This window comes from Chiloscyllium plagiosum, unplaced genomic scaffold (genome assembly GCF_037043375.1).
Source record: "Chiloscyllium plagiosum isolate Xiang-an unplaced genomic scaffold, Cpla_swu_hap1 HiC_scaffold_28, whole genome shotgun sequence".
Classification (NCBI taxonomy): domain Eukaryota; kingdom Metazoa; phylum Chordata; class Chondrichthyes; order Orectolobiformes; family Hemiscylliidae; genus Chiloscyllium; species Chiloscyllium plagiosum.
Window position 1 is genome coordinate 56,657,989 of NW_028270166.1, and position 27,565 is coordinate 56,685,553.

General features: G+C 45.2%; 1 long non-coding RNA gene across 1 annotated transcript in view; it reads left to right on the forward strand.

The window, feature by feature from the left end:
- Positions 1 to 18,652, forward strand: part of LOC122547330 (uncharacterized) — a 147,674-nt gene extending 129,022 nt beyond the window's left edge. Inside the window, exon 3 of the long non-coding RNA XR_015751890.1 lies at positions 18,518 to 18,652. This is a non-coding gene — a long non-coding RNA (uncharacterized LOC122547330). The remainder of the gene's footprint in view (positions 1 to 18,517) is intronic.
- The last annotated feature ends 8,913 nt before the right edge of the window (positions 18,653 to 27,565 follow it).

Genomic DNA, 27,565 nt, shown 5'->3' on the forward strand with positions numbered 1-27,565 from the left:
GTGTGTGAATACTCCAGTGGCCTCTGTACTGTCAACACAGTGTGTAATTAATCCTGTGGCCTGAGGCTGATCAATAATGTGTGTGAATAATTTTGCTACCCGAGGATTGTCAATACTGTGTGAAAATAATCCTGTGGCCTGAGGATGGTCAATATTGTGTGTGAAAATAATCCTGTGGCCTGAAGTTGGTCAATACTGTGTGTGAAAAAGGCTGTGGACTGTGAATGGTCAATACTGTGTGTGAGTAATCCTGGTGCCTGAAGTTGGTCAATACTGTGTGTTAATAATCTGTGAGCTGTGCAATGTCAATATTGTTTGCAAATAATACTGTGGCCTGTGAATGGTCAAGACTGTGTGTGAACAATCTTGTGATTTGAGAATGGTCAATACTGTGTGTGAACAATCCTGCGGCCTGTGAATCATCAATACTGTGTGTGTATAACCCTTGGCTGAGAATGGTCAATACTGTGTGAAAATAATCCTGTTGCCTGAGGATGATCAGTACTGTGTAGGAATAATCCTGTGGTTTGAGGGTTATCAATGCTGTGTATGAATAATCCATGGCCTGAGGATGGTCAATCCTGTGTGGGAATAATCCTGTGACCTATAAATGGTCAAGACAGTGTGTTCATTAATTCTGTTGCTGTAGGCTGGTCAATATTGAGTGTGAATAATCATGCGGCCTGAGGATTGTCAATACTATGTGGGAACAATCCTGTGACCTGTAAATGGTTAAGACAAAGTGTTCATTAATCCTGTGCCGTGTGCTAGTCAATACTGTGTGTGAATAATCCTGTGCCCTGTGAATGATCAATACTGTGTGTGAATATTGCTGTGGACTGAGAATGGTGAATACTGTGTGGGAATAACCGTTGGGCCAAAGGATGGTCAATACTGTGTGTGTTAAATATCCTGCTGCCCGAGGATGTTCATTAGAGTGAGTGAATAGTCCGGTGGCCTGAGAGTGGTCCATTCTCTGTGGGAATAATCCTGTAGCCTGAGAATGGTCAATACAGTGTGTGAATAATCCTGTGGCCTGAGAATGGTCATTCATGTATGGGAATAATCCTGTGGCCTGAGAATGGTCAATGCTGTGTGGGAATAATCCTGTGGTCTGAGAATGGTCAATGCTGTGTGGGAATAATCATGTGGCCTGAGGATGTTCAATACTTGGTGTGAATAATCCTGTGGCCTGAGTGTGGTCATATTCTGTGTGGGGATAATCCTGTTGACTGAGGACGGTCAATACTGTGTGTGAATAATCCTGTGGCCTGTGAATGGTCAAGACTATGTGGGAATCATCCTGTGGCTTGAGGTTGGTCAATACGGTGTGTGAAAACTTAATCAAGATCCTCCGCTCCACGCTTGCAGCAATGCGCCGGTACCTAATCTCTCTACAGTCTGCCCTGCCTCAGCTGAGGGCCACACTCTCTCAGAATTGCAAAGGACCCACTCTGTACTACATCCTCAGGAGAATTCATACTCTCAACAAACAGTATTTCAATTCCATCTCAAACATCAAAAACTGTAAGTACAACAAACTTTTATCTACCCACCTCCATAACCAGCGCTCCTCAAACATTGCAGAAGATTCCCCTGGCCTCGGAAACACCATGAGCCATGCGGCTGATGCAGCTACCACCCCCACGCTGATTGATGATGTCACTTCTGCCCCCATCATGGCCACTCCCACAGCCACTTCCGGCCCTCACATCATCGCCGATGCCACATGCTCAGTGACTTCCGCCACCCCAACTGCCGTGTCTGCCACCACTTCCGCCCCCACCAGCGCCACTCACCTGCATTCTGCTGACACGCCCCCCACAGACCCCACTGTCACTATCCCCACCCCCCAGAACCCCGAGGGGAACACTACCCCTACTCATGACTCTACCCCAATTCCCCCCACCATCACACCCACTCCAGGTACTGGCTCCGACCCCACTCCCAGCTCTACACCTACACCAGCTCCCGGCTCCCAGCCCTGCCGAGTTTTCACCATCCCCCCCAGACCTCCCCCTCACTGAGGACGAACGATCAGTCCTTAGCAAAGGACTCACCTTTGTCCCCCTCCGTCCACACATCAATGAATTTAATACACGCCGTGACATCGAACAATTCTTCCGTTGCCTCCGCCTCCGAGCTTACTTTCACAATCAGGACTCCCGCCCACCTTCCGAGGACCCCTTCGCCCACCTCCAACACACTACATCCACCTGGACACCCCGCGCTGGCCCATTACCTGCCCTCGACCTCTTCATTTCCAACTGCCGCCGGGACATTAACCGCCACAACCTGTCGACCCCCCTCCCCCACTCCAACCTCTCACCCTCACAACGCGCAGCCCTCCAATCCCTCTGCTCCAATCCTGACCTCACCATCAAGCCAGCGGACAAAGGGGGCGCAGTGGTAGTCTGGCGCACTGACCTCTACATCGCTGAAGCCAAACGCCAACTCGAGGACACCTCTTCCTACCGCCCCCTTGACCATGACCCCACCCCCCATCACCAAACCATCATCTCCCAGACCATACACAACCTCATCACCTCAGGAGATCTCCCACCCACAGCTTCCAACCTCATAGTCCGGGAACCCCGCACTGCCCGGTTCTACCTCCTTCCCAAGATCCACAAGCCTGACCACCCTGGCCGACCCATTGTCTCAGCATGCTCCTGCCCCACTGAACTCATCTCTACCTACCTCGACACTGTCCTATCCCCCCTAGTCCAGGAACTCCCCACATACGTTCGAGACACCACCCACGCCCTCCATCTCCTCCAAGACTTCCGTTTCCCCGGCCCCCAACGCCTCATCTTCACCATGGATATCCAATCCCTCTACACCTCCATCCGCCATGACCAGGGCCTCCAAGCCCTCCGTTTTTTCCTCTCCAGACGTTCCCAACAGTACCCCTCCAACGACACTCTCATTCGTTTGGCCGAACTGGTCCTCACCCTTAACAATTTCTCCTTTGAATCCTCCCACTTCCTCCAGACCAAAGGGGTAGCCATGGGCACACGTATGGGCCCCAGCTATGCCTGTCTCTTTGTTGGCTACGTAGAGCAGTTGATCTTCCGTAATTACACCGGCACCACTCCCCACCTCTTCCTCCGCTACATTGATGACTGCATTGGCGCCACCTCGTGCTCCCGCGAGGAGGTTGAGCAATTCATCAACTTCACCAACACATTCCACCCTGACCTTAAATTTACCTGGACCATCTCTGACACCTCCCTCCCCTTCCTGGACCTCTCCATCTCCATCAGTGACGACCGACTTGACACTGACATTTTCTACAAACCCACCGATTCCCACAGCTACCTGGATTACACCTCTTCCCACCCTACCTCTTGCAAAAATGCCATCCCGTATTCCCAATTCCTCCGCCTCCGCCGTATCTGCTCCCAGGAGGAGCGGTTCCACCATAGAACACACCAGATGGCCTCCTTCTTTAGAGACCGCAATTTCCCTTCCCACGTGGTTAAAGATGCCCTCCAACGCATCTCATCCACATCCCGCACCTCTGCCCTCAGACCCAACCCCTCCAACCGCAACAAGGACAGAACGCCCCTGGTGCTCACCTTCCACCCTACCAACCTTCGCATAAACCAAATCATCCGCCGACATTTCCGCCACCTCCAAACAGACCCCACCACCAGGGATATATTTCCCTCCCCACCCCTCTCCGCCTTCCGCAAAGACCGTTCCCTCCGTGACTACCTGGTCAGGTCCACGCCCCCCTACGACCCACCCTCCCATCCTGGCACTTTCCCCTGCCACCGCAGGAACTGTAAAACCTGTGCCCACACCTCCTCCCTCACCTCCATCCAAGGCCCTAAAGGAGCCTTCCACATCCATCAAAGTTTTACCTGCACATCCACTAATATCATCTATTGTATCCGTTGCTCCCGATGCGGTCTCCTCTACATTGGGGAGACTGGACGCCTCCTAGCAGAGCGCTTTAGGGAACATCTCAGAGACACCCGCATCAATCAACCAAATCGCCCAGTGGCTCAACATTTCAACTCCCCCTCCCACTCTGCCGAGGATATGGAGGTGCTGGGCCTCCTCCACCGCCGCTCCCTCACCACCAGACGCCTGGAGGAAGAACGCCTCATCTTCCGCCTCGGAACACTTCAACCCCAGGGCATGAATGTGGATTTCAACAGTTTCCTCATTTCCCCTTCCCCCATCTCATCCTAGTTTCTAACCTCCAGTAACTCGACCTGTCCGGACTTGTCCGACCTGCCCAGCTCCTTTTCCACCTATCCACTCCACCCTCTCCTCCCTGACCTATCACCTTCATCTCCTTCCCCACCTACCTATTGTACTCTATGCTACTCTCTCCCCACCCCCACCCTCCTCTAGCTTATCTCTCCACGCTTCAGGCTCTCTGCCTTTATTCCTGATGAAGGGCTTTTGCCCAAAACGTCGATTTTGCCTGTCCTCGGATGCTGCCTGAATTGCTGTGCTCTTCCAGCACCACTGATCCAGAATGAGGTTGGTCAATACTGTGTGTGAGTAGTCCTTTGGCCTGAGAATGGTCAATACTATGTGTGAAAAATGGTGTGGACTGTGAATGGTCAATACTGTATGAGAGTAATCGTGTGGCCTGAGGATGGTCAATACTGTGTGTAAATAATCCTGTGACTTCAGGAGGGTCAATACTATGTGGGAATAATCCTGTGACCTGTAAATGTTGAAGACAGAGTATTCATTAATCCTGTGGCCATGTGCTCGTCAATGCTGTGTGTGAATAAACCTGTGCCCTGTGAATGGTCAATACTGTGTGTGAAAATAATCCTGTGGCCTGAGAATGGTCAATACTGTGTGTGAATTAACTTGTGACCTGAGAATTGTGAATACAGTGTGTGAATGAATAATCCTGTGCACCGTGAATGCTCAATACAGTGTGTAAATAATCCTGTGGACTGAGGGCAGTCAATACTGTGTGTGAATAATCCTATGGCCCGTGAATCGTAACTACTGTGTGTGAATAGCCCTTTGCCGAAGGATGGGCAATACTGTGTGTGAATAATGATGTGGCCGGTGGATGGTCAATGCTGTGTGATAATAATGATGTGGCCTGTGCATGGTCAATATTGTTTGCAAATAATACTGTGTCCTGAGGATGGTCAATACTGTGCGTGAATAACCCTTGGCCTGAGGATGGTCAATACAGTGTGTGAACAATTGTGTTGCCTGAGGTTGTTCAATACCATTTATTAATAATCCTGTGGCCTGAGAATGATCAATATAGTGTGAGAATAATCCTGTTGCCGAAGGATGATCAATATTGTGTAGGAAAAATCCCGTGGCTTGAGGATTGTCAATACGTTGTGCGGATAATTCATGGCCTTAGGATGGTCAATACTGTGTGTAAATAATTCTGTGACTTCAGGAGGGTCAATACAATGTGGGAATAATCCTGTGACCTGGAAATGATGAAGACAGAGTATTCATTAATTCTGTGGCCATGTGCTAGTCAATTCTGTGTGTGAATAAACCTGTGCCCTGAGAATGGTCAATACTGTGTGTGAATATTGCTGTGGCCTGAGAATCGTCAATATTGTGTGGGAATAATCCTGTGACGTGTAAATGAACAAGACAGTGTGTGCATTCATCCTGTGGCCGAATGCTGGTCAATACTAAATCTGAATAATCCTGTTGGCTGAGAATATTGAACATTGTGTGTGAACACTCCAGTAGCTTGTGTTTCGTCAACAGAGTGTGTGAATAAACCTGTGGCCTGAAGTTAGTCAATACTGTGTGTGAATAATCCTCTGGCCTGTGAATCATCAATACTGTGTTTGACTAATCCTTGGACTGCGTATGTACAATACTATGTGTGAACAATCCTGTGGACTGTTAATGGTCAGTAGAGTGTCAGAGTAATCCTGAACTTGAGGATGTTCAATACTGTGTGTGAATAATCCTGTGCCCTGTGGATTGTCAGTACTGTGTGGGAATATTCCTGTGACCTGTTAATTGGTAAAGAGAATGTGTTCATTAAACCTGTGGCCTCCGGTTGGTCAATACAGTGTGTGAATGATCTTATGTCCTGAAGATGGTCAATACTGTGTATGAATAACCCTTGACCTGAGGATGATCAATACTGTGTGTGAATAATAATGTGGCCTGAGGGCAGTCAATACTGTGTGTGAATAATGCTATGGGCTGTGAATCGTCAGTACTGTGTGTGTATAATCCTGTGGGCTGAGAATGTTGAATATTGTGTGTGAACACTCCTGTGGCCTCTGTACTGTCAACACAGTGTGTAAATAATCCTGTGGCCTGAGGCTGGTCAATAATGTGTGTGAATAATTTTGCTACCCGAGGATTGTCAATACTGTGTGTGAATAATCCTGTGGACTGTGAATGGTCAATCATGTGTGTGCGTAATCCTGTAGACGTAGAATTGTCAATACTGTGTGTGAATAATCCTGTGGCCTGAGAATGGTCAATACAGTGTGAGAATAATCTTGGTGCCTGTGGATGGTCAATACTGTGTAGGAAAAATACTGTGGCTTGAGGATTGTCAATACTGTGTGTGAATGATCCATGGCCTGAGCATGGTGATACTTTGTGTAAATTTTCCTCTTCCATGAGGATGGTCAATACTTTGTGGGAATAATCCTGTGACCTGAAAATGATCAAGACAGTGTGTTCATTAATCCTGTGGCCATAGGCTGGTCAATACAGTGTGTGAATAATCCTGTGCCCTGTGAATGGTCAATACTGTGTGTGAATATTGCTGTGGCCTGAGAATCGTCAATATTGTGTGGGAATAATCCTGTGACGTGTAAATGAACAAGACCGTGTGTGCATTAATCCTGTGGCCGTATGCTGGTCAATACTGTATCTGAATAATCCTGTTGGCTGAGAATATTGAACATTGTGTGAATACTCCTGTGGCTTGTGTTTAGTCAATACAGTGTGTGAGTAAACCTCTGGCCTGTGAATCATCAATACTGTGTTTGACTAATCCTTGGACTGCGTATGTACAATACTATCTGTGGACTGTGAATGGTCAATAGTGTGTCAGAGTAATCCTGAACTTGAGGATGTTCAATACTGTGTGTGAATAATCTTGTGCCGTGTGGATTGTCAGTACTGTGTGGAAATATTCCTGCGACCTGTTAATTGGTAAAGAGAATGTGAGCTGTGGCCTCCGGTTGGTCAATACAGTGTGTGAATGATCTTATGGTCTTCGGATGGTCAATACTGTGTATGAATAACCCTTGACCTGAGGATGATCAATACTGTGTGAGAGTAATCCTGTGGACGGAGGATGGTGAATAATAATGGGGCCTGAGGGCAGTTAATACGGTGTGTGAATAATGCTATGGGCTGTGAATTGTCAGTACTGTGTGTGTATAACCCTTTGCCAAAGGATGGTCAATACTGTGAGTGAATAATAATGTGGGCTGTGGATGGTTAATGCTGTGTGATAGTAATCCTGTGGCCTGAGGCTGGTCAATAATGTGTGTGAATAATTTTGCTCCCCGAGGATTGTCAATACTGTGTACGAATAATCCTGTGGACTGTGAATGGTCAGTACTGTGTGTGAGTAATCCTGTAGACGTAGAATTGTCAATACTGTGTGTGAATAATTCTGTGGCCTGAGAATGGTCAATACAGTGTGAGAATAATCCTGGTGCCTGTGGATGGTCAATACTGTGTGTTCAGAATCTGTGAGCTGTGCAATGTCAATATTGTTTGCAAATAATACTGTGGCCTGTGAATGGTCAAGACTGTGTGTGAACAATCTTGTGATTTGAGAATGGTCAATACTGTGTGTGAACAATCCTGCGGCCGGTGAATCATCAATACTGTGTGTGTATAATCCTGTGGCCTGAGGGCAGTCAATACTGTGTGTAAATAATACTATGGCCTGTGAATCGTAAATACTGTGTGTGAATAACCATTGGCCTAAGGATGGTCAATACTGTTGTGAATAATCCTTTGGACTGTAAATGGTCAATGCACAGTGTGAATAATCCTGCGGCCTATGGATGGTCAATGCAGTGTGATAATAATCCTGTAGCCTGTGAATGGTCAAAGGTGTGTGTGCATATTGCTGTCGACTGTGAATGGTCAATACTCTGTGTGAATAATCCCATGGTTTTAGGATGGTAAATACTGTGTATGAACAATCCTGTGGCCGGAGGATGGTCAAAACTGTGTGTGAACAATCCCGTGGCTTGAGGATAGTCAATACTGTGTGAGAATAATCATGTACCCTGTGAATGGTCAAGACAGTGTGTTCGTTAATCCTGTGTCTGTATGCTCGTCAATAACAGTGTGGGAATAATCCTGTCGGCTGAGAATGTTGAATATTGTGTGCGAGTACTCATGTGGCCTGAGGATGGTCATTACTGTGTGTGAATATCCCTGTGGCCTGAGGATTTTCAATACTGTGTAGGAATAATCCTGTGGCTTGAGGATTGTCAATACTGTGTGTGAATGATCCTGTGGACTGTGAATGGTCAATACAATGTGTGCATAATCCCGCAGCCTGAGGATGGTCAATAATGTGTTTGAATAATCCTGTGGCCTGTGAATTGTCAATACTGTGTGTCAATGGCCCCTTGCCTAAGGATAGGCGATACTGCGTGAATAATAATGTGGCCTGTGGATGGTCAATGCTGTGTGATAATAATCCTGTGGGCTGTGGATGGTCAATACTATGTGTTAATAATCTGTGACCGGTGCAATGTCAATATTGTTTGCAAATAATACTGTGGCCTGTGAATGGTCAAGACTGTGTGTGAACAATCTTGTGATTTGAGAATGGTCAATACTGTGTGTGAATAAACCTGTGCCCTGTGAATGGTCAATACAGTGTGTGAATAAACCTGTGGCCTGAAGTTAGTCAAAACTGTGCGTGAATAATCCTCTGGCCTGTGAATCATCAATACTGTGTTTGATTAATTCTTGGACTGAGTATGAACATTATTATGTGTGAACAATCTTGTGGACTGTGAATGGTCAATAGTGTGTCAGAGCAATCCTGAACTTGAGGATGTTCAATACTGTGTGTGAATAATCCTGTGCCCTGTGGATTGTCAGTACTATGTGGGAATATTCCTGTGACCTGTTAATTGGTAAAGAGAATGTGTTCATTAAACCTGTGGCCTCCGGTTGGTCAATACAGTGTGTGAATGATCTTATGTCCTTAAGATGGTCAATACTGTGTATGAATAACCCTTGACCTGAGGATCATCAATACTGTGTGTGAATAATGCTATGGGCTGTGAATCGTAAGTAATGTGTGTGTATAATCCTGTGGACTGAGAATGTTGAATATTGTGTGTGAATACTCCTGTGGCCTCTGTACTGTCAACACAGTGTGTAAATAATCCTGTGGCCTGTGGCTGGTCAATAATGTGTGTGAATAAGTTTGCTTCCCGAGGATTGTCAATACTGTGTGTGAATAATCCTGTGGGCTGTGAATGGTCAATACTGTGTGTGAGTACTCCTGCAGACGTAGAATTGTCAATACTGTGTGTGAATAATCCTGTGGCCTGAGAATGGTCAATACTGTGTAGGAAAAATCCTGTGGCTTGAGGATTGTCAATACTGTGTGTGAATGATCCATGGCCTGAGCATGGTGATACTTTGTGTAAATTTTCCTCTTCCATGAGGATGGTCAGTACTGTGTGGGAATAATCCTGTGACCTGTAAATGATCAAGACAGTGTGTTCATTAATCCTGTGGCCGGAGGCTGGTCAATACTGTGTGTGAATAATCATGTAGCCTGAGGATTGTGAATTCTATGTTGGAACAATCCTGTGACCTACAAAAGTTGAAGACTGAGTGTTCATTAATCCTGTGGCCGTGTGCTAGTCAGTAATGTGTGTGAATAATCCTGTGCCCTGTGAATGGTCAATACTCTGTGTGAACATTGCTGTGGCCTGAGAATTGTTAATACTGCGTGGAAATAATCATGTGATGTGTAAATGATTAAGACAGTGCATTCATGAATACTGTGGCCGCATGGTGGTCAATACTGTGTGTGAATAATCATGTGGACTGAGAATGGTCAATACTGTGTGGGAATAACCGTTGGGCCGAAGGATAGTCAATACTGTGTATGTTAAATATCCTGCTGCCCGAGGATGTTCAATACAGTGAGTGAATAATCCTGTGGCCTGAGAATGGTCATACATTGTGTGAAAAATTACATTGCCTGAGGACAGCCATACTGTGTGTGAATAATCCTGTGGCCTTCGAATAGTCAATAATGTATGGGAATAATTCTGTGGCCTGTGAATCGTCAATACTGTGTGTGAATAATCCTTTGGACAGTGAATGATCAATACCATGTATGCATAATGCTCTGGCCTGTGAATCGCCAATACTGTGTGTGAACAATCCTGTAATTTGAGAATTGTCACTACTGTGAGTGAATATTCCTGAAGCCTGATGATGGTCAATACAGTGTGAAAATAATCATGTGCCCTGAGGATAGTCAATAGCATGTGTGACTAATCCTGTGTCCTGAGAATGGGCAATACTGCGTGTGAACAATCCGGTGGCCTGAGGATGGACAATACTGAGTATGAACAATCCTGTGGCTTGAGGATGGTCAATACTGGGTGCGAATATTTCTGTGACCTGTAAATGGTCAAGACAGTGTGTTCATTAATCCTGTGGCCGTATGCTGGTCAATAGTATGTGTGAATAATCCTGTGGCCTGAGGATGTTCAATACTATGTGTGAATAATCCTGCGGCCTGAGAATGGTCAATACTGTGTGGGAATAATCCTGTGGCCTGAGAATGGTCAATACAGTGTGTGAATACTCCTGTGGCCTGAGAATGGTCAATACTGTGTGCGAATTATCCTGTGGCCTGAGGATTGTGAATACAGTGTCTGAGTAATCCTGTGGCCTGTGAATTGTGAATACTGTGTGTGAGTAATCCTGCGGTCTGTATACTGTCAATACTATGTGTAAATAATGCAGTGGCCAGAGGATGTTCAATACAGAGTGTGAATAATCCTGTGGCCTGAGGATTGTCAATATTGTGTGTGAAAAATCCATGGCCTGAGGATGGTCAATAGTGTGTGTGTGTGTGAATAATCCCGTGGTTTGAGGATGGTCAAAACTGTGTGGGAATGATCCTGTGACCTGTAAATGGTCAAGACAGTGTGTTCATTAATCCTGTGGCCGTAGGCTGGTCAATACAATGTGTGAATAATGATGTGGTCTGAGAATTGTCAATACTCCGTGGGAATAATCCTGTGACTTTCAAATGTTGAAGACAGAGTGTTCATTAATCCTGTGGCCATGTGCTAGTCAATACTGTGTGTGAATAATCCTGTGCCCTGTGAATGGTCAATACTGTGTGGGAATAATCCTGTGACGTGTGAATGACCAAGACAGTGTGTTCATTGATACTGTGGCCGAATGGTGGTCAATAATGTGTGCGAATAATCCTGTGAACTGGGAATGTTCAATACAGTGTGTGAATAATCTAGAGGCTTGAGGATTGTCAATACTTTGTGTGAATAATCCTGTTGCCTGAGGACGGTCCACAGTGTGTGTGAATAATCCTGTGGCTTTAGAATGGTTAATAATGTATGGGAATAATCCTGTTGGCCTGAAAATGGTCAATGCTGTGAGTTAATAATCATGTGGCCTGAGAGTAGTCAATAAAGTGTGGGAATAATCCAGTGGCCTAAGAATAGTCAATACTGTGTGTGAATAAGGCTGTGGCCTGTGGATGGTCAATATTGTGTGTGAATAAACCTGTGGCCTGTGACAGTCAATGCTGTGTGTGAATTATCCTTGGACAGTGAATGGGCAATACCACGTGTGAATAACCCTTGGCCTGAGGATGGTCAATACTGTGTGTGAGCAATCCTGTGGCCTGAGAATGGTCAAAACTATGTGCGATTAATCCTGTTGACTAGGGTTATTCAATGCTCTGTGTGAATAATCCTGTGGTCTGTTAACAGTCTATGCTGTGTGTGAATAATGCTGTGGACTGTGAATGGCGGATACTGTGTGCGAATAATCCTGCGGCACGAGGCTGGTCAATATTATTTGTGAACAATCCTGTGGCCTGAGGATGGCCAACAATCTGTGGGAATTATCCCGTGGACTGAGGACGGTCAGTTCTGTATGGGAATAATCCTTTAGTCTGAGCAAGGTCAAAACTGTGTGAGAATCATCCTGGGCACGATGAATGCTGAATACTGTGTGTGAATAACCCTTGGATGGTCATTACTGTGTGTGAACAATCCTGTGACCTGAGGGTAGTGAGTACTGTCTGTGAATAATCCTGCAGCCTGAGGGTGATCAATACACTGTGTGAACAATCCTATGGCCTGAGAATGGTCAAAACTGTGTATGAATGAAACTGAGACCTGTAAATGGTCAAGATCGTGTGTTCATTAATCCTGTGGCCTAATGGTGGTCAATACTGTGTTTGAGTATTCCTGTGACCTGAGAATGTTTAATTTTTTTTTTTGAGTATCCCTGTGTACTGAGGATGGTCAATAATGTGTGTAAATAATCCTGGGAACTATGAATGCTCAATACTGTGTGGGAATAATCTTCTGGCCTGAGAATGGTCAATGCTGTGTGTGAATAATCCTGTGGACTGTGGATTGTCAATACTGTGTTTAAATAATCCTGGGAACTCTGCTCAATATTGTTTATGACTACTCCTATGGCCTGAGGTTTATGAATACTCCTGTGGCCTGAGGTTGGTCAATACTTTGAGTGAATAATCTTGTGGCTGGAGGCTGGTCAATAATGTGTGAAAATAATCCTGTGGCCTGCGGAATGTCAATACTGTGTGTGAATAATCCTGTGGCAGTAGGGTGTTCTATACTATATGTGAATAATTCTTTGCGTGGGGATGGTCAATATTGCGTGTGAATAATCCTGGTCCCTGAGGATGTTCAGTAATGTGTGCCACTAATCCGGTGGTTTGAGGATGTTCAATACAGTGTGTGAATAATCCTTTGGACAGTGAATGGTCAGTTACATGTGTGATTAATCCTGTTGCCTGAGGTTGTTCAATACTGTGTGTGTGAATAATGCTGTGGCCTGAGTATGGTCAATACTGCGTGTGAATAATCCTGTGGCCTGAGGATGGTCAATACTGCATGTGAATAATCCTGTTGCCTGAGTTGATGAATATTCTGTGAACTACTCCTGTTGCCTGTGGATGGTCAATACTGTGTGAGAATAATCCTTTGGACAGTGATTGGTCAATACCATGTGTGATTAATCCTGTAGCCCGATGATTGTCAATACCATGTGAAAATAATCTTGTGGCTTGAGGATGGTCAATACCGTGTGTGAATAATTGTGTTGCGTCAGGATGGTCAGTACTGTGTGAGAATAATCCTGTTGCCTGAGGATGGTCAACAATGTGTGTCACTAAACCTGTAGAATACTGAGTGCGAATAATGCTGCGGTCTGAGGATGGAGAATACTTGTGTGAATAATTCTGTGGACTGTGGATTGTCAATACCGTGTTTAAATAATCCTGGGAACTATGAATGCTCAATACTGTTTATGAATACTCCTGTGGCCTGAAGTTGGTCAATACTGTGAGTGAATAATCTTGTGGCTGGAGGCTGGTCAATAATGTGTGAAAATAATCCTGTGGCCTGTGGACTGTCAACACTGTGTGTGAATAATCCTGTGGCATTAGGGTGGTCTATACTGTGTGTGAATAATTCTTTGCGTGAGGATGGTCAATATTGCGTGTGAATAATCCTGTTGCCTGAGGATGTTCAATAATGTGTGCCACTAATCCGGTGACTTGAGATGGTCAATACAGAGTGTGAATAATCCTGTGCCTTTAAAGTGACAAGGCAGTGGATTCAAAAATCCTGTGGCCGTCGACTGGTCAATACAGTGTGTTAATAATTCTGAGGCCTGAGGATGTACAGTGCCATGTGTGAATAATCCTCTGGCCTGTGAATCATCAATACTGTGTGTGAATAATCCTGTGCACTGTGACTGCTCAATACTCTGTGTAAATAAACCTGTGGCCTGAGAGTAGTCAATAAAATGTGGGAATAATCCAGTGGCCTAAGGATAATCAATACTGTGTGTGAATAAGGCTGTGGTCTGTGAATGGTCAATACTATGTGTTAATAATCTGTGGCCTGTGGATGGTCAATACTGTTGTGAATAATCTTGTGGCCGGAGGCTGGTTAATACAGTGTGTGAATAATCTTGTGGTCTGATGATGGTCAATACTGAATAATCCTGTGCCCTGAGCATGTTCAATATTGTGTGTGATTAAACCTGTGGCCTGTGACAGTCAATGCTGTGTGTGAATTATCCTTAGACAGTGAATGGTCAATACCATGTGTGAATAATCCTCTGGCCTGTGAATCGTCAATACTGTGTGCGAATAACCCTTGGCCTGAGGGTGGTCAAAACTGTGTGCGAATAATCCTGTGGCCTGTGGATGGACTATACAAAGTGTTGAATAATCCTGTGGCCTGTAAATCGTCAACACTGTGTGTGAATAAACCTTTGCCTAAGGATGGTAAATACTGAGTGTGAATAATTCTGTGTACTGTGACCGCTCAATACTCTGCGTGAATAAACGTGTGGCCTGAGTGTAGTCAATACTGTGTGGGAATAATCCCGTGGCCTGAGTATAGTCAATTCTGTGCGGGAATAAGGCTGTGGCCATTGAATGGTCACCACTGTGTGTTAATAATCTGTGGCCTGTGCATAGTCAATACTGTTTGTTAATAAAACTGCATCCTGTGAATGGTCAATACTGTGTGTGAATAATCCTGTGTCCTGAGGGTAGTCAATACTGTGTGTGGGTAATCCTGTGACCTGTAAATGTTCAAGACAGTGTGTTCAAAAATCCTGTGGCCGCAGGCTGGTCAATACAGTGTGTGAGAAATCCTGTGACCCGAGGATGGTCAATATTGTGTGTGGATAATCCTGTTGCTTGAGGATGTTCAATAATGTGTGTGACTAATCCGATGGCCTGATGATGGTCAATGCTGTGTGGTAATAAGACTGTGCCCTGAAAATAGTCAATACTGTGTGGGAATAATCCTGTGCCTTGAGGATATTCAATACTGTGTGTGGATACTCCTGTGGCCTGAGGATGGTCAATGCAGTGTGTGAATAATCCTGTTGCCTGAGGTTGTTCAATACTGTGTGTTAATAATCCTGAGACCTATGAATGGGCAATACTGTGTGTGAATAATCCTGTTGCCTGAGGTTGTTCAATACTGTGTGTTGATAAACTTGTGGCCTGTGAATCGTCAATACTGTGTGTGAGTAATAATGTGGCCTGTGGATGGTCAATGCTGTGTGTTAATAATCTGTGGTCTCTGCATAGTCAATACAGAGTATGAATAAACCTGTGCGCTGTGCATGCTCAAAACTGTGTGAATAATCCTGTGACCTGAGGATTGTCAATACTATCTGTGAATAATCCTGTGTCCTGAGGACGGTCAGTACAGTGTGTGAATTATCCTCTGGCCTGTAATTCGTAAATGCTCCTGTGGGCTGAGGATGGCCTGTACTGTGTGTGAATAATCCTATGGCCTGAGGATGGTCAATAGTGTGTATGAAAAATCCTGTGGCCACTGATGTGGTGGTTTTGGATGAGCAGCTGGTTGATCCTCTCCCTCCAATTTCCCTATTTCTGTAAACCCCTCCAGCTGCAGCAATCCGTACTGGCTTTGTAACACCGTTCAGGTCCTGGCCACTCTCTGAAACGCTCTCACCACCTCCAGCACCTTCATCTCTCTCTGTTCCTGTCACGTCATTAAACCCTGACAATGATTCACGTTCTACCTGCCCTCCTCCTGCGAGCAGACCCTTTGCGATTCCTTTAAAACTTACTCTTAAAGCACGCTCTCACTTCTGGATTTTAAGCACGTTTTGCTGATCTTGATTGCCTCATAATCTAATATGATCCATTTTGTCCTGAGTGAGAGACAGGAGTGAGTTTCTTGTTGAGGTTTTGTCTGTTTCGATGGAATGTACTTTTTTTGAGTGACTCACATTGTTCCTTCTAATGTTTCCACTGTTCATTTACAGATACATGTTCCAGTCTGTTTAGCCTGTTTACCTTGGTCACTTCTCCTGTCAAATTTACGCAATTGGCTATTTTTGTTTTTCATTGTAATTTGTCCTTTCTGTGATTCACTCTAAAACTTTATATTTCTTTAAACTGCACTTTATCACAATTTCCCAGAGGATCTCTCCAGGTGACATTACTCAGTCACTAAGTTTCATCACACAACCATCGATCTGACATTGTGCAACTGGCTAGGGACATAACTATGTGTTATTCAAAGAAACACTGAAAAAAATTTATCTGTACTCCCCTTCCACTATCACTGTTGTCAGTGTGATTGTCCCAGATTATGCGAATATTGAAGTTTCCCAAAATTATCACAATATCTTTGTTAAAAAATTCCAATTAATTCCTGTTTAATGCAGTGATGTGCAATGAAATGCTGTTCGGTGGCTAAAAATGTTCTACTTATTCTGTCCTTGGCAAGTAGTAGCCAGAATTTACATTCCGACTCTACTTCATGATCTGCGGCCAAATGCTTTCTCTGTAATGCCTTTGTTATGCATTATAGTTCTTGTTGCGCATTTTGCCTGAGTTTCCGCAAGGTTGTGAGCTATTTAATACTTATGTTCACCTTTTGTTCGCCCTGTAACCATGTCTCCCTGGTGTCTAAATTTCTTTTATCTCTGTGTCACAAATCCAACTACCTTATTGCAGAGACCTTGTCCATGCGAAAAAAAGACATAATTTACTCTTTCCCACAATGTCCTGTCACATACCTATTCGCTGATGAACAGGCTAAGTTAAACTCTGTCCCTTTCGGTTCCTTTCTGCTTGTCTTCAGAAAAATTCCCATGCTGTTCCGATGCTTCACATTTTCTCTTTGGATTTGGAAAGCTCCTTTCACCTGAACCCTGTCCCTGCATCCTCTCTGTCAGTTTAAAGCCCTGTCCATAAACCTACCGACAGGTATGGGTTGTGGGTGTCTCTGGCTGACCAGCCTTTCTTGCCCAGCCCTAGCTGCCCTTGAGCTGAGTAACTTGCTTGGCCATTTCAGAGGGTCATTGAGAGGCAAACACTTTGTTGTGGTTATGTAGTGCAGACCACGTCAGATGTGTAGATGTCCATCTCTGAAGTACAAGTGTTTGGGTTTTTTGTACATCAGCAATGGTCTCATACTTACATGTGGATTGTTAATTACTATTTTTAAAATTATTGATTTAAAATTCTACCATTTCTGATGGTGGGATTCAAACCTTTCTCCCCTGTACATTAGCTGAGGTTTTGGATTCATGCTCGAGCAGTTATACCACTCGGCCATCACTTCACCTGCTCGATGGTTGCCCATCCCTGAACACAGACACCAGTGCATCATGAAGCTAAACCCGTTCTTCCAACACAATTGTTTGATCTTGATCACTTGCTGCACTCTGGTGATATCACTCAGTCTCTTTCCATATGGTGTATCCCTCACTGTGTGGGTCTAATTGCTGCCTTTGTCAGTGTCTCTCGCTCAGGATCTCCAGATACTGAGCCAACAGAATTCTCCACTTCAGAGTGACGCAGCAGCACAGGCCAGGGATGGAAACTGAGATTTTCCAGATCTCTGTGTGATACAGTGCCATTTTCCATGTGTAACCCTCACAGCATTAGTCTAATTTTCCCATTCTGTCTATCTATCTGTCTCCTACACGTACTCAGGAAGGTCCTGACTCAATAGACTTCCCAACTGCTGGGTGTCTCGTCAATCATCACATTGAAGATGGTTGGTCAGCCAGAGAGACAAAGAGCAGGGGGATCTGGAGCCTTCAATAAATCCTGGAGTGAGGTAAGATTACTCACAGTGCACAGGGCAGAGAGCAGCTGGCTCGCCCATTTCAGAGGGCAATTGAGAGGCAAACACTTTGCTGTGGGTATGTCCTGCAGACCACGTGAGAGTGAACTGTTGTCTTTCTCTGAAGGTCAAGTGTTTGGATTTTTATCAATACTTATTTATGGATGGTTAATTCCAATTTTTAACAAGTATATTCATTTAAAATGCCACCATTTCAAATGGTGGTATTCAAACCTGCCTCCCCTGAACATTAGCTGAAGTTTGGGATACATGCTCTAGCAATAATACCACTAGGCCATCACTTCGCCTGCTCACTGGTTGCTCATTCCTGACCAGTTATACCAGTGCATCATGAAGCAAAACCCGTTCTTCCGACACAATTGTGCGATGCTGCCATCTTCCTGCACTCTAGTGCTATCACTCAGTCTCTCGCCATGTGGTATCCTTCACTGAGGGTCTAATTACTCTGTCAGCGCCTCTCACCTTTGCATCTACTGCAGATCCTGAGCCAACAGAATTCTCCACTGTGGCACAGGCCATAGATGGAGACTGGGATTTTCCAGATCTCTGTGGAACTCAGTGCCATTTTCCACATGTAACCCTGACTGCATCAGTCTAATTTCCCATTCTGTCTATCTCTCTATCTCCTGTAGGTACTCAGGAAGTTCCTGACTCAATAGACTTCCCAACTGCTGGGTGTATCGTCCATCGCCACATTGAAGATGGTCGGTCAGCCAGAGAGACAAAGTGCAGTGAGATCTGGAGCCTTCAATAAATCCTGCGGTGAGGTAAGATCACTCACAGTGCACAGAGCAGAGAGCAATGAGAGGGCTCCAAACATCAGCTAACAAGACATGACATGGATATAGTGCCAGAGGGGGAGCACGGTACAGACATACAGTCGGAGTAGTGACTGAGCCTGGGTAAGTTTTGTTGTACTAAGTCGGCACCGGGGTGTCACAGGTTTAATCCAGGCCTGTGCTGTCTTAGCGAACATCAGTACAACAGAGGAGAAAGCAGGCTTCCCATGAGCGGGTTGTAATGCTGACTGGGAACTTTCTGTACTGTGCTGTCCCTCCAACACCGTACCTATGTCACGTCTTGTGGACCAAATATCTGACATCTCCCACATATCTGTTGCTCAAATTCCTGCTGACTGCTGAGGACCTGTTGTACAGTCATATCAAACTGACGACACATTCTCATTTCTCAATTGCACTATTACAGTTTCACTGAGTGACCGCCAGGAATATCCTCTCTCAATTCTGCAGTGATGTTTTCACTGATCAAAACACACAATTCCTCCTCAAATGCCTCTCTTTCTCTTCTTCCTGTAGCATCTGTACCCCAGACCATTAAGTTGCTTGGCCTATCCTTCCCTCAGCTGTACCGATGTAATTCCTGTGATATCCCAGTCCCATGTTCCTATCCATGCCATGCATTCATCTGCCTTTCCTGTCAGCCATTTTATATCAAAGTAAATGCAGCTTTATACATCAGTTTTCCCTCATCGCCTGCTGTGCTCTTGCCTGCCTTGTCAATTGAAATGACTGTCTTGAAATTCTGATCCAGCCTCAACCTTCAGACTGTAGCCTGAGACCGTCCCCCTCACTATGGACAACACCCTCACCTTTCATGTCATCTGGAAACCTACTAATGATACCTTCTGCTTTCACATCCAACTCATTAATGTACATAATAAACTACAACGGTTGCTGCACAGATCCCTGTGATACACCCGCTGGGCAAAGGTTTTCAATCACAAAAACAATCCTCCACCAATTTTGGATCCAATTTGCCAACTTGCTTTGGATCCCATGGGCTCTTCCCATTTGGATGAGCCCTCCATGTGGGACCTTGTCAAAGACCTTAATGAACTCCATGGAACCCACATCATCTGCACTGCCCTTATCAATATTTTTAATTGTAATTTCAAAGAAAAATTAGCTGAATTCATCAGACAGGATCTTCTCCTACCAAATCCGTACTGAGTATCCCTAATCGATCCCTACCTTTCCAATTATTGATTCAAATTGACCCTCACAATTGTTTCCAATAATTTCCCTCACACTGATGTTGGGCTATACACTCTAAATACCTGGCCTATCCCTGCTACCCTTCTTGAATTTCACCTGTGGCCAGCAAAGTATTAAATTTCTCCGCCAGGGCCCCAGCAATCTGCTCCCTTACCTTCCACAGCAGCCTAAGACACATTTCATTGGGCACTGGGGATTTCTACAATTTTTATGCCTGTGAAAACATTTCAGACCTCCTCCTTATTGATCTTAACATGTTCTGGGACCACACCATTCCACTTAAATCCCCGGCTACAATGCCTTGCTCCTGTGTGAATACAGATGGGAAGTATTCATTGAAGACCTCACCGACTTTCTCTGGCTCCATGTACCGATTGTCCTCCTATAGCAGCCTGGGGTACATTTCATTGGGCTCTGGGGATTTCTCCACCTATTTATGCCTGTGAAAACATTTAATACCCCCTCGTTATTGATCTTACCATGTTCTAGAACCTCACCATCACGACTGAAATCCCCGGCGACAATGCCTTGCTCCTGTATGAATACAGATGGGAAGTATTCATTGAAGACCTCACCTACATCCTCTGGCTCCATGCACAGATTATCCCTTTGGTTTCTAACAGGCCTCGCTCTTTCGCTGGGAAGCCTCTTATGCTAACGATGGTGGTTTTTCCTCAGTTGTATCTGCCAAATGTACTTCATGACCATTGTTTGTCCCTCATTTTCTACAATTCCTTTGCCATCTCTATACTTGTGAATGGCTTCTCCTGATTTTATTGAAGTGGATTTTCTTTATCAAACTCACGATATCACTTGATCAGTATTCGCTGGAGTTGCTGCCTTTACTATTCACTCTTCAAGGAACACACTGGCCCCGAGTTTTCACAGCATCACTTTTAAATACTCCCACTTCCCTAATATCGACCCCAACTGCAGGTAGTTCCTCCCTGTCTCTGTTTGCCAGATCCTGTCTAATGATCGCAATACTGAAAAGAGACTCAGTTGTGAGGGGGACAGACAGGAGACTGTGTGGCTGCAGAAGAGACCCCTGATGGTATGCTGTCTCCAGGGTGCCAGGGTCAAGGATGTCTCTGAGCGGTTACTGAACGTTCTGAAGGGGAGGGTGAACATCCAGAGGTCTTTGTGCACACCGACCCACATGACAGAGGTAGACAAAGGGATAGGCCCTTGTGAAATAAGTACAGGGAGTTAGGTAAGAAGTTAAAAAACAGGCTATTGAGGTTAATGATCTCCAGATTACTCCCAGTGCCACGTGCCAGTGAGGATAGAATTAGAAAGATCGGCCAGATGGATGTGTGGCTGAGGCGATGGTATAGAGGGTAGGGTTTTCAGTTCTTAGGTCATTGGGATCTCTTCTGGGGTAGAGGTGACGTGCACCAGGGGGATGGTTTGCACTGGAAGCAGAGAGGCACCAGTATCACTGGGAGGAGATTTGCTAGTGTTACCCGGCAGGATTTAAACTAGTTTGGCAGTGAGTTGAGACTCTGAATAAGAGAGGGGCCATCAACTAGTCACGGGAAAATACATGAGCCATGGAAAGCAAGTTTCCTATCCAGGATATCTGGGCACAGTGCAGGGAGAGAAAAGACTTCTGGTTTAAAAGGCATTAATTTCAACGCACGAGGTCTGACTGGTCAGGCAGACAAGTTCAGACCATGGATTCACTCTGGGGACTGGGATATTACAGCCATAACAGAAACATGGCTGAGAGAAGGGCAGGACTGGCAGTGTTCCAGGATACAGAAGCTACAAGCGTGACAGAAGAACAAGTAATTGAGTAGGGGAAGTTGTCCCTTTGATTAGGGAGGACAGAAAAACAGTGCTGAGAGACAATATTGTTAAGTGATCATCAAATGAGGCCATATTTTTAAAAGTTAGAAACAAAAAGGGGGTGGTCAGTCTGCTGGGATGGTGTTCTAGTCCCCCAAATAGCCAGCGGGTACGAGAGGAGAAAATGTGTAGTCAGATTGCAGGTACCTATAAAAATAATAGAGTAGTATTGGATGGAGATTTTAACTTCCCATGGATTGACTGGGTGACCCAGAGTGTAAAAGGACCATACGGGGTGGAATTTGTCAAATATGTCTAAGAATGTTTCCTAAATCAAGATGTACAGGGCTCTATGCTACTCAGATGGATGCAACACTGGACCTCCCCTCAGAAACCGAGGTCGGGCAAATGACTGAATTGTCAGTCAGAGAACACTTTGGGTCCAGTGACCACAACTGTCTTATTTTTAACATAGTTATGGAAAAAGATCAGACAGGTCCACAGATTAAGGTCTTAAACTGGAACAGGGCCACCATTGGGGCCATTCGGCAGAACCGAGCAGGGGATGATTGGGTGAAGGTAAAAATCACACAACACCAGGTTAACATCCAGCTGTTTACACAGGAACCTTGATTGTCTGAACGAGATGGGCGGGCAATAGTACATTCAGATAATTGGTTATTCGATTAATCGATTCCATGCCTTTCCTCTGGGACCATGAGTTTTTGGTAATGTCTACTCCCCGTTGAGGTGACTCGACAGCAGCAAAACTATATTCTTGTCATAGTTGTACAGCATGGAAACAGACCCTACAGTTGGTAGAAAACGTAATCTCAAACTAAACCCATCCCAGCTGCCTGTTGCTGGCCCATATCCCTCCAAATGTGTCCTATTCACGTACTTATCAAAATGTCTGAAAAACGTTGTTATTGTACCCACATCCACCCCTTCCTCAAGACGTTCATTCCACACTCAATCCGCCCTCTGTGTAACAATTTGACCCTCATGTCATTCTTTTGAAGATCTCTCTCCCCTTACCATAAAAATGTGGCCCCTTCTCTTGAGACTCCCCCATCCTGGGGAAAATGCAGCGACCGTTCACTCTATCTATATCTCTCATTATCTTATAAACTTCTATAAGGTCACCTCTCAATCTCCAGGCTCCTGTGAAAAACGAGTCAGCATATCCTGCCGTTTTTCACATCGCAAACCTTCCATACCCAGCAACATCTTGGTATATCTCTTCTGAACCCCTTGCAGCAGAATAATATCCTCCCTATAACTGGGTGACCAGAACTGGACAAGAGTGTTGCAGAAGAGGCCTCACCAATATCGGTATAATCTCAACATGACGTCCAAATCCTACACTCAATGGACTGAGCAATAGTCAATCATGCCAAGCACTGCCTTATCCATCCTGTGTTGCAAACTTCAAGAATTATGTTCCCAGAGGTTGCTCTGCTCTGAAACACTAACCGAGGCCCTAACATTAATTATATAAGCTCTACCCTTATTTGTTTTACCAAATTTATTAGGTTGCATTTATTCAAATTGAATTCCTTCTACAGTTTTTCAGCCCATTCACTCATCAAGATCCCTTTGTAATCTTAGAAAACCTCCTTCACTGTCAACTATTCCACCCTCCAAACTTCCAGCCCATCTCACGTGGCTGTCAATGGTACAAATACCTTTGCTCGGGGCTCCACAATTTCTTCCTTAGCATCGCCTGTCTTACAGTTAATCAGGCCCTGGGACTTTCCATACCTTTGTGTTATAAAGCTTCCATCACCACCTCTTCTATAACATGCACTCTTTTCAAGTCATAGAGATGTACAGCATGGAAACAGACCCTTCGGTCCCACTCGTCCATGCTGACCAGAAGATCTAAACAAATCCATCTCATTTACCAGCATTTGGCCCATGTACCACTAATCCATTACAATTCATAGTCCCATCCAGATATCTTTTAAATGTTGTCATAGTATCAGTATCTGTTACATTCTCTCTCAGTTCATTTTATACATGCATCACCTTATGCATGAAAAAACTGTTCCTTCGGTCCCTTTTAAATCTTTCCCCTCTAAACTTAAACTTATGCCCTCTAGGTTTGGACTACCCAATCCCTGGGAAAAGACCTTGAATGTTTACCCTATTCATACCCGTCAGGTTTATATAAACTTCTGTCAGGTCACCCCTCAATCTCCGATGCTCCAGAGAAAATAACCCCAGCTTCTTCAGCAACAATCCTGGCAACATCTTGTCAATCTTTTCTGAGCACTTTGCAGTTCCCCTCATCTAAGTCATTAATAAGGAGGAGAAAGTGAGGTCTGCAGATGCTGGAGATCAAAGTTGAAACTTTATTGCTGGAACAGCACAGCAGGTCAGGCAGCATCCAGGGAACAAGAGATTCGACGTTTCGGGCACAGGCCCTTCTTCAGGAATGAGCAGAGAGTGTTCAGCAGGAGAAGATAAAAGGTAGGGAGGAGGGACTTGGAGGAGGGGCGTTGGAAATGTGATAGGTGGAAAGAGGTCAAGGTGAGGGTGATAGGCGGAGAGGTCAAGAAGAAGACTGCAGGTCAGGAAGGCGGTGCCGGGCTGGAGGGATTCGGCTGAGACAAGGTGGGGGGAGGGGGGATGAAGAAACTGGTGAAGTCCAAGTTCATCCCCTGTGGTTGGAGGGTTCCCAGTCGGAAGGTAAGACGCTCCTCCTCCGACCGTCGCGTTGTTGTGGTTTGGCGGTGGATGAGTCCAATGACCTGCATATCCTCAGTGGAGTGGGAGGGGGAGTTGAAATGCTGTGCTACAGGGTGGTTGGGTTGGTTCGTCCGGGTGGCCCAGAGGTGCTCTCTGAATCGCTCCGCAAGTAGGCGCCTAACCCCGCCCCCCCCGCCGGTCTCCATCACCATGTCCAACCCCGCCCCCACGCCGACCTCTGTCCCCGCCCCCAGGCCTAACCCTGCCCCCACATCCAGCTTCAGTCCCACATCAGGTCCTAGCTCCCCGCCCTGCCGTGTGTTCACCATCCCTCCAGACTTGCCCCTCTCTGAGGATGAAAGATCAGTCCTCAGCAGAGGTCTCACCTTCGTTCCCACACGTTCTCGGATCAATGAATTCAAGACACGGAGTGTCCTGCAATCCCTGACAATGAGCTGCCAGTCCTGCCCCTCCCTCAGCTGTGTTTCTGTTTCCAATAATTTCCCTCCCCCTGCTGTTAGACTATCTACTCTGTAATTACCTGGCCTATCCCTGCTGCCCTTCTTGAACAAAGGAACCACATTAGCTATCCTCAGTCATTCAGCACTTCACCTGTGGCCAGCAAAGTATTAAATATATCCACCAGGGCCCCAGCAATCTCTGGGTAATTAGCATGGGGTCAAAGAATGCTGGTCTTGGCAGTGACACCCACATCCCATGAAAGAATAAATAAAAATACATATGTCCCTCCTTACTTCTGACACACCTCACAGCTGCAGCAATCCTTACTGGCTTTGTAACACCATTCAGGTCCTGACCACTCTCTGTAACACTCTCACCACCTCCAGCACCTTCACCTCTCCCTGTTCCTATCGTGTCATTAAACCCTGACAATGATTTCCCTTCCCATTGCCCTCCCCCTGCTAGCAGACTCTTTACAATCCCTTCAAAACTTACTCCTAAAACACTCTCTCATTTCAGGATTTTAAGTACTTTGTGGTGATCTTTCAGCCTGATAATCTAATATGATCCATTTTGTCCTGAGTGAGGGACCGGTGGGGATTTCTTGCTGAGGTTTGGTCTGTTTCAGTGAAATGATCTTTTGAATGTTTTCCACTGTTCATTTACAGACACATGTTTCAGTCTGTTCAGCCTGTTTACCTTGGTCAGTTCTCCTCTCAAACTCATGTAATTGTCTATTTTTGTTTCTAGTTGTAGTTTGTCCTTTCTGTGATTCACTTTAAAACTTTATATTTCTTTAAACTGCACTTTATCACAATTTCCCAGAGGCTCTCTCCAAGTGACATTACTCATTCACGAAGTGTCATCACACAACTGTCGCTCTGCGATAGTTATGTCCCTAGTCAGTTGCACAATGTGTTAATCAAAGAAACACTGGAAAAGAAATTCTCCGAACTCCCCTTCCAATATCACTCTTGTCAGTGTGATTGTCCCAGATTATGCGAATATTGACATTTCACTAAATTTTCACAGTGCCTTTATTAAAAATTCCATTGAATTCCTGCTTATTGCAGTGATGGGCAATGAAATACTGTTCCGTGGTCTAAAACTGTTCTGCTGCTTGTGTCCCTGGTAAGAAATAGCCAGAATTTACATTCCGACTTACTCTACTTCATGATCTGAGACCAAATGCTTTCTCTGTAAGGCCTTTGTTATCCATGATTGTTTTATCTCTTTTATCTCTGTCACAATTCCATCTACCTTGATGCAGAGACTTTGTGGAAAAGAGTAAATTATGTTTTATTTTAATAGACAATTTCCTGTCACAAATCGATTTGCTGATGTACAGTTTTAGTTAAACTTTGTCCCATCTGTTCCTTTCTGTTGTGTTCAGCTACATTCCCATGCTGCTCTGATGCTTCACCTTTTCTATTTGGATTTGGAAAGCTCCTTTCACCTGAACCCTGTCCCTGCATCCTCTCTGTCAGTTTAAATCCCTGTCCATAGACCTACCGACATGATTGGCCAGGACACTGCTCCCTGCAGTGTTGTTTTTATTTCACTCATGGGATGTTGCTGTCTCTGGCTGGCCAGCATTTCATGCCCACCCCCGAGCTGCCCTTGAGCTGAGTGGCTTCCCAGATCATTCCAGTGGGCAGTTGAGCGTCAACCTCCTTGCTCTGGGTCTGGATTCATGTGTAGGCCAGACCGTCAGCACATAACAGATTTCCTTACTTAAAGGGTATTAAGCAGTCAGATGGATATCCCTGCTACCGGCATTAAATTCTGGATGAAGAGTCAAGTGAGAGTAACACTAGGCCATTGCCTAGCCCACTGATAGCTCCCTCATCCCTCATCCAACTTTCTCTGGCAGCTCATTCCATACACATACCACATTCAGCTTGAAACTTTGCCCCTAATATCCCTTTTCAATCTTTTCCCTCACGCCTGTGCTTTCTAGTTTTGGACTCACCTAAACAGGAATAAGACCCTGGCTGTTTACCTGTCCATGCCCCTCACGATTTTATCAACCTCTATGGTCACCTCTCAGCATCCGATTCTCCAGTGAAAACAGCCTCAGTCTATTCAGCCTGAACCCTGGCAACATCTTTGCATCTTTTCTGAATCCTTTCAAGTTTCACAATATCATTCCAATAGCGGGGAGACCAGGACTGAAAGCAGAATTCCAGAAGTGGCTGAATGAATGTCCTGTACAGCCGCAAAATGACGTCACAATTCCTGTACTCAATGCACAGACCAATAAAGGCAAGTACACCAAACACTTTTTTCACTACCCTGCCTATCTATGATTTCACTTTCAAGGAACTATGAAACTGCACTCCAAGGTGTCTTTGTTCAGCAACACTCCCCAGGACCTTCCCATTAAGTGGAGAAGTCCCACCCTGATTTGCTTTTCCAAAATGCAGAACCTCACATATATCTAAATTAAACTTCATTTGCCACTCCTCAGCCCATTTGATCGGAGTCTCATTGTACTCTCAGGTAACTTTGCTGTCCATTGCACCTCCAATTTTGGTGTCTATTGTAAACCTACAAACCATAGCTCCTATATTCACATAGAAATCATTTATATAAATGGCAAAAAGCAGTGGACCCAGCACCCAGCCTGACCGCATATTGCTCATCACAGGCTTCCAGTCCAAAAAGCAGCCTCCACTATGACACTGACTGCTCAGCAAGGTTAGAGCTCGTGGCATA